The sequence below is a fragment of the Nicotiana attenuata genome, unplaced genomic scaffold (assembly GCF_001879085.1).
Source record: "Nicotiana attenuata strain UT unplaced genomic scaffold, NIATTr2, whole genome shotgun sequence".
NCBI lineage: Eukaryota > Viridiplantae > Streptophyta > Magnoliopsida > Solanales > Solanaceae > Nicotiana > Nicotiana attenuata.
This window is the reverse complement of record NW_017670326.1, coordinates 68,825-78,001: the sequence shown is the minus strand read 5'-3', so window position 1 is coordinate 78,001 and position 9,177 is coordinate 68,825.

The window sequence follows — 9,177 nt, the reverse complement described above, 5'->3', positions numbered from 1 at the left end:
AGCCATTTGCCAAATCTGTGTTATGGACGGCTCTGACTATCTTCAAAGAGTCTAGAAATCTGTGCACGGCTACCACTCTGGGGGCAATCAAGTATTTGTGCCTCAACGGAACCTCATCCTTTCCAATGTAGCCAGCTATTTCCTCTAATGTCGGGGTAAGCTCAAAGTCCGAGAAATGGAACACATTATGTGCTGGGTCCCAACATGTAACCAGTGCTCTAATAATATCTCCCCGAGGCACAATATCAAGCAAACCGGTAAGCCCTTTCAAATGTTTCTTGACTGCATCTTGCCCTTCTCCGCCTAAATCGTTCCACCACAGACGTAACTCCAAAGGGATTTTATGCATGATTGAAAATAATTCATTTTGAGTCGTGCTCATCCTGCACATTTGTTAAGGTGATTTTAATCACTTATTTTGACCTAAAAGAGAAAAATGGCACAATCTCTGTTCAAATTCCAATTTAAACAAACAGCCGGTATTGCGGATACGGCCTTTCAGCACTTCATAAGGAAGATTTTAAGGCTGTGCCTGCTAACCGTTTAGAAGATGACTCAGGGTGGCTGTTCTTGCAAAAACAGCCTTCCGGCGCCCTTTTGGGGACATTTGGCTTATTTTTGACAAGAATGGCATCACCCGACTTATTCATGATGAAATTAAAAATTTTGGCATTTTTGGCTATTTTTGCAAAAGGGGAGGTTGGACCCGATGAGGGTTGCCTACGTATCTCACGTCCGGTGAGAATCAAACCAGCGTAGTTCGGGCAAATAAAACTAACTATTTTTTGAAAACAAGACTCTTTTTTTTTTGTTTTTGTTGACGAATACACTATTTCTGAAAGCAAGATTCATTTTTATATTTTCTTTTTCAGTGGTATATAAAATAAACTAATGTGAAAATAAAACCCTTTTTGTTTTTCCATTGGCAAACTAAAAGAACTTTTCTTCTTTTTGTCATTTTCAAAAAAATTCGGCAGCATTTCGGCACTACTTGGACATTGGTTTTTTCTAATATAGGAACTTAACTCTCTACACTGCTATTTTCTCTTTTGGTTTTTCCACTTTTTCCCAAATATTCAAAGCCGGTCAGCATGAGGTCCCAAACAGATAAATGCACAAATAGGATGCAGCAGGATGGTCCATTATTCCGGGTACACCTGTCCTAGACGGACCCAACCCCTGTGTTGAGTCCCCTAAGTCAAAATGTACGTGATGCAGATAAACGTCCTACTAGGGATCCTGGCATGAAGTCAAGTTCTTCTAGGTTCAAACCTGGGTATGTGTTCTAGACTGTGTACCCGAGCGGACAACTCGAGTCGAGGAGGGGGCTACGTACCGGGAACCAAAGGGCCATCCGGCTTAGTAACTTGTCCGGCCTCTTTCTTATTTCAGGGTATTGACACTAACAGAATAGGGAGTCTTAACCAGTAAGCACATCCCCGGAGGTGAGAAGAGAAGGGTTTCGGCACAGTTTATATACAATCCAGATAATATCAAAGCGGTAAAAAAAAATAACATTTTGCACATTTAGCATGAAACATGTAGAAAGATCAGATAAAGCCGAATACAACAATATATCTAAGCTCGAATTCTGAATCCTGAACCAAAGTTCTGGGTTGTCGTCCCCAGCAGAGTCGCCAGAGCTGTCACACCTCCTTTTTCCACTACACCCCCGGAATAGGGTATAATAAAGGGAGTTATTTCCAACTTGAAGTGACAATCGAAACGGGATTTATTTTTAAAAATCAGAGTCGCCACTTGGGATAAGTTTGGCTTTCGGTGTCCCAAGTCACCGGTTTATCTTGAATCCCGAACCGAGGAAAATTTCGACTTCCGAATGGAGTCTGCGAACCAGAAATTCTAAGTAAGGAATTCTGTTGACCCGAGGGAAGGTGTTAGGCACCCTCGGATCCCGTGGTTCTAGCACGGTCGCTCCACTGTTGTATTTAATTTTATCTGATTTCAAAAACATGTTCTAACTTATGTGCTTTTATTAGTAACCCGCTTTTATTTTTATTTTTAATAAGAATTGCAACGTCATAAAAATGATTCTCGAACCACGTCGCACCAGTGATTGTTGACACATTTCGACTTCGTTGAGATTTGGATTTTGGTCACATAAATGTGCACCCGAATTTAGGAAAGTAATATTATTAAAATACGCGCCTAAAGCAACTACGTGTTTTGGCTTTGCGAGGGCCATGGAGTTTGCTATATGGCACGCCTCGAATTCTAAGGATCAATACAAGATTAATAAAGCGAGGGTCACGCAATTGTCATTTTTGTTTGGCATGGCGCACCTCAATTATAAATTAACGAAATACGGGTGTTTAAACATCAAAGGGATTTGAGTCACTTCAGAACAATCGCGTCAGTCTAATTACAAGAGCCAATTAACGACTGCAGTTGCCTTTCAGGATTGGGCTCAAAGTGAGCCTCATTTCGTAGTGGCAAGAAATGTGTCCCAAACGTATGGCAAGATGCCGAATTTATAGTGACTTTAACAATTGGGCCGTTGTTAAGCCCAATTTTCATAAGCAGACAATTATATAGGATGCCAATTATCTGAACTATATGGAATATATAATTAAATCAACACTTGGCTCATGAATCGATGGTCAGTTAAAAAGCAGACCAACAGCACTGACTTTCTAATTTTTATTAACATATTTTGGAGCTCAAATCCGTTTCAAACTCCCTTCCCCATGGCCACATCATATTTAATAAGCACGCTGGGCCCAAATGAGCCCAAACACGATCCTCAGTTCTTCAAAAGAGATCAGTACTTTGAGATCAAACCTCACTAAAGGCCAAAGTAACATATGTTGCAGCCTTTCAAATAGCGACAGGCCCTAACTTCAAACCATAAGGTCTGACCTTATCTTAACCAAATGTCAAAACGTCATACTGATTTATGAAAAATTAAAACAAATCAGGCAACTCAAGCTGCCGTTAACGTGGATGCCTAACTGAATCTCGGATTAACAACTAATTCTGCATACAATAAAATATTACAGTGCCTTAAACACGACAGGCTATACATCATTCATTTTTTCCAACTTATATTTATCCTAACGATTATTTCAAACCCAAATCATCTCCAATCAGAACACCCATTTCAACAAATCAAAGCTAAACTTGAAACACTCAAATTAACATGTTGATGCATCACCTATAACAATTCTATAATACCTTACAATGGTAAAGCTAAGCTATTAAAACATAGAACTAAAGAAGACCCGGCTGAATCATGAACAACTTAAAATATTTCGCTGCTTTTCATTTATGTTCTTCATATCCACACTTCACACTCAATAAGGCTTAAGGTGTACCTGGAAATGGAAGGAAACCGGGATTAAGAATTTGCAACAGCAATAACAGAGATCAACGGCAGGAAACAGCCAGTGAAACAGTTTTAAACCAAATGATTGCTCAGCCAGTCCACAAAACAGTTTCAAACGAGTACTAATTCAACTGATTTCAGTCCAAACTTAAAACAGCTAAATCCAATCCATCTTCACACTAAATGAATCAGGAATGGCTTCAGCAAATTGAAAACTAAAAAAATCAGGGAAGGAGTTCAATGGAACAGTAGTTTTTCTCAAATTCCTAGCCGCTTTTAATTTTCTGGATTCTTATCCCCCCCTCTCTAGGGCAAGAAAAGGGTGCCTTTATAGGCAAGCGAATAGGGCAACCTTTCAGATTTTATTTTACCCCTTGGGTCCCTGATTTTATGACTTGTTTGCCAAGTTATCATGTGAAATTTAATTATAAGCCCTTGCTAGAAGCTTCTATTCTGTTACCGTGAGATTCCCCCACTTAAACTACCCAAACTACCCTTTTGCCTTCTGAAAATTACTTCAGATACCTACACAAAAATGGGTCAAAGTTGACCCTATGTTGAGTTGATTGAAACCCAACCCAAACCAATGAATCTGAAACCCAAAGGCACAAACCCAAGCCCAAATCAAACCAAATTGACTGAAACAAACATCACTAACAGAGACAATCCGAAAAACTTTAAAAGAAATCAATTAATGGCCTGGAATTTATAGTACTACAAAATAAAAAAAACCAACCTAATTAATCAGACTATGTGATCCTAGAGGTTTAAATTAACATGCATAACAAACGACCCTTAAGAAGCTAAAGGAAAACAGAACAAGACCAGAAGAAGAAAACACACGGAGCAGAGAATATGACAACAATGGAGGAAAACCAAAGAAAATAACAGGGAAATGATGGAAATACCTAAAGCTGTCTGAGATCACAAAAAAAAACCTTTGATGAATCCCCCATCCTTACGTTTTCGGCTCAAATTGAAACTAATAGCATGTGTTTGCCAAAACATACGACTAGCATCAAAATGAACCCAAAACTTCAAAGAACACCTCAAGTAGAAAGAAACGAATTTTTAGGGTTGGACTTGATTCAAGATTCGAAAACATTCAAGGAGATTCGAGGGAAGTGAGTTAGATATTTGGAATGAGGGGAGGCAGGGGGTCATGGGTTGTTAATTTCGTGGCATTTGGAGGCGGCGCCGCCGTGGGCGGCGGAGGCGGCGCCTAGGGTTTTGGCTATTCGAGGGAATCGACTGGGATTCGAGGGAAATAGATTGGGGGTTTGGAATGGGGAGGGTGAGAGGACCTCATGGTGTAAATTTGGTGGTATTTGGTGGCCGGCCGCCGGCGGAGGCGATTTCCGGCCGGTGGTTCGCGGTGGTTCACGGTGAGGAGTTCTCTAGGATGTGGAGACGGTGAGAAGGGGGTAGGGGAGGGGTGTTCAGACAATTAAATATTAAGGACTCCCGACTTCTGAGCCGTTGGATCGCCCAACCTCGACGGCTCAGATCTGCTAACGACGAAACAGTGTCGTTTGGTTGTAACGGGAGACAGGTCGGTATTGGGGTATGGATTTGGGCTGGGGTTTGATTTGGTTTTTTTTTTGGGGGGGGGGGGGGGGGGAGAAATCCGTTTGGGCTTGGAGAAGGGTGAATGAATTTTGGCCCAAAAAAAATCTATTTCTTCATCTCCTTTTGAAATCTCCTTTTATTTTCAAATTATTTTTGATTTCTTTTCAAAATAAAACTAGGATAACATCTAAGCTAATTCCTAAATGCAATTAACCCTACCACATTGCACTAATTAACTAACAATTATCAACAAACTAATGAAAACCCAATTTCCCAAGAATTCCAAACTAAAATTAAAAGTGCAACAATAAACTATTTTTGTGATTTTCACCAATTTATAAAATAATTAATTTGTTAATTAATCCTAAAATGCAAAGTTAAATCCTAAATGCAAATGCGACATATATTTTTTATATTTTTCACTAATTAAAAAGCGCAAACAAATGCAAACGATTAACAGAAAAATGCCACCAAAATCAACAAAATTGAAAATAATGAAAAGAAATTATTTTGTTTGAAATTATAGGAATAATTCATATAGGGAAAAAATCACGTGCTCACACCTAGCATGTGCGTCATCGTGTTTATCAAAGCAAGTCAAATACCGGGGTTTTGTACCCTCAGTTCCAGATTTACAATGGTTACTTACCTCAAACCGGTGAAAATACTACTCCGCGATGCTTTTTCCTCTCGAATTGGCCTCCACTCGCGTCAAATCTAGTCAAAATCAAAATTACGGCGTCAAAATATGCTAAGGGAACGAAGCCCAAGCGAAAACAATCAAAAAATACCAAAAATCCCGAAATTACCAAAACCCGACCCCCGGGCCCACGTCTCGAAATTCAAAAATTCTTACATCAATAGGTTCCTCGTCTCCCCACGAGTCTATGCATATAAAGAACAACAAAATCGGAGTCCAAATAACCCCTCAAATCCCCCATTAAAGGCCTCTTTAACTCAAGCCCTAAACCTCCATTTTTAGCCCTTTAATCCTCTTAATTACAGCCTTAATTCATGAAATTCTACCATAGAAATGTGTTTTAAGTCCAAAATCCTTACCTCAATAAAGTCTCTTTGATTTCTCTCCTCAAAATCGCCCAAAGTTCCCAATTCCGAGTTTAAAAATGGTTAAACCCTTCAAAAATCGCGAAGGAAGAAATAAATACATTATGCCCAGACCTTTCCGCATCTGCGGTCCCATAACCGCTTCTGCGGTACCGCATATGCAGTCAATCCATCCGCCTCTGTGGAAATTCACTTAAGTCCCAAAAGCGCATCTGCGATAATACTTCCGCATTTGCGGCTTCACAGATGCGGCCATCTTGACCGCTTCTGCGGAAACTGCTCGCCAGCCCCAATCTCGCATCTGCGGCTTCTTCCCTCGCACTTGCGGCATCGCACCTGCGGTCTCATTTCTGCAGGTGCGAAAATACCAAAAGCAGAAAAATTTGCAGCTGCAATTACCCTTCGACTCTTCCGATAACCATCCGAAATCACCCCGAGGCCCCCGGGACCTCAACCAAAAGCACAAACATAACCCAATACCTTATTCAATCTTGTTTCTATCGTCAAAACACCTCAAACAACATCAAATCTACCAAATCACATCGAATTCAAGCCAAAGTTTCTAAATTCTTCCGAAATACGCTTTTGATCAACAACCCAACCAAACCACCTCCAAATGACCTGAAATTTTACACACACATCCCAAATGACATAATGAAGCTACTGCAACTCTTGAAATTCCATTCCGACCCCTATCAAAATCTCGCCTATCAACCGGAAATCGCCAAAATCTCAACTTCGCCAATTCAAGCCTAAATCTTCTCTACTCCTCCAAAACCCATTCCGATCGCGCTCCTAGGTCATAAATCACCTCCCGAAGCTAACTGAACCATCGGAACTCACATCCGAGCCCTCTAACACATAAGTCAACATCCAATTGACTTTTCCAACTTAAGCCTTCTTAAAGGAGACTAAGTGTCTCAAACTTCACCAAAACCAATCCGAATATAATCCAACGAACGTGATACCTCAAAACACAGATGAACAAAGCAAATAGGAGCAGAAATAGGGGAAACGGACCGGTAACTCATGAGACTACCGGCCAGGTCGTCACACCAAATTACATTTTTTGTCAATTTTGGGTCATAAAATTGGAATTCCGCCCGATTCACATATTTTCTTGTGCTATAGCCCATGCCTTCCGCCGGGACCTGGATCGCCTATAATTTTCTGGGGACATCAAATGTGACATAAGTAACCATAGTCACTGCCCCTCCATGATCAAGTTACATTTTTTGGCTTTTTACTGCAATAAAACTGGAATTTCGCCCGATTCCCATTTTTTTGTGTGCTATAGCCCGCGCCTTTCGCCGTGGGCCCGGGTCCTCGAACTCGGATTGCCTAAAAATTTTTCAGGACATCAAATACGACCTAAGGAACCATAGTCACCACCCCGCCATGACCAAATTTTAATTTTTGGCGTTTTACGGTCATAAAACTGGAATTCTGCCAGATTCCCAATTTTCGTGTGCTATAGCCCACGCCTTCCTCTTTGGGCCCGAATCCTAGGACTCGAATCGTTTAAATATTTACGGGTATAACTAATGTTATATAATATTAGGTATATATGTTCAAACATTAATCGGATTTGGTGTTTATAACCCTACTACCAAGCTGTCCTATTTATCCAAGTTACTTCTGAATTTCTTTCAAATTGATATTTTCCCCTTGCCATAATAACGCAATCCTCAACCCAGACTTAATGGTTCCGCCAATAGAAATCCAGCATTGCCGATAATTAACACTTACATACGTATAAGTGTTAATTATCATTTTAGTTTATGATAACATACCGTTCATTGCCTCGAGTTTGTACGATCCTTTTCCGGTGATCTCGAGAATTTGGTCTGGCCCTTCCCAGTTCGGCCCTAGTTTCCCCTCGTTGGGATTTTGGGTGCTTGGTGGAACCTTTCTTAGCACCAAGTCCCCGATATTGAAATATCAAAGGTTGGCTCTTCGATTGTAATACCTCTTGATTCGCTGATTTTGGGCGGCCAATCAGATAAAGGCGGCTTCACGCCTTTTATCTAATAGTTCCACGCTCAAATTTTGCAAATTCGATGCTACATAGTGTTGCTCTCTGGCTCGGAAGCCTCGGTAGGTGCCACTTTCTATTGTTACATGACCATTTCTTCTTTAGGTCACTGTGCTTAGGTTGAAGCCTCCTTTCTTATTTCCTTAACTAATCTTTCATTGTAGTAACTAGGGAGAACTCTCTAACTCTTGTAAAGCTACGAGCTTATTACATCGTATACTCGACGAAATTTTTTATTAACTAGTTTTACAGGATAGAGTGGGATGGTATCAATATTATTGAGATGTTCTAAGATTTCCAATAATCCAGTATATAGTAAGCCTTGATGGTACCGTTAATAATGATAGTTTATAACACGATAAAAATTATTTAATGATAGTTTCCTATAAAGTTTCTTAACATACCCCAACATAACATTAAGAACCCTTTACATTCTTATCAATGAATATGTATATAACACATGTTCATTTTGAATTCCAGTGATATAAGGGCCATACTTAGAACTGCTCAAAGTTAAAGGAACTTTTGTTATAGTGGGTGCACAAGACAAGCCTTTGGGCCTTCCGTCATTTCCATTAATATTTGGTAAGTCGTCATATTTAAAGATAGACAGACAACTGGTAATTGTAAAATAGTCGCGGTTTAAAAAGTAATCAAAATTTAGCCACTTTTTTACGTAAAGAATAAAATTTAAACAAAAACATTCTTAAAAATCCAGATAAATTCTAGCATAATATATTGGAGTTCGAATTTTTTACATATGAGATTCCAGCATAATGTGTTGGAAGATCCTATTCCATAATGTGCTGGAGTTCCAACATAATATGCTGGAAGTTTGTACGCAGAAGCTCCATAATTTAGCATATCATGCTGGAACTTTCCGTGCTTCAGCAAAACAATAACTATTATTTAATGACCTTGCAAATATTGGCTATTTTTCAATTATCAATCCAAAAACCGGCTAGTGTGGTATTTTCACGAATTTTACACCATATAACGAAATAGGTAACCTAGTTAGTTTGTTTGCGACAGTTGACCTAATAATGTCTGCACTTTATCTTAATCTGAATACAATAGCCTAAGTTTATGTTATGCTTTAGGTCAATGATTATGCCCGGATAGGCATAATCATTGCATCGATTAATTCATATAAATTCCGGTAGGT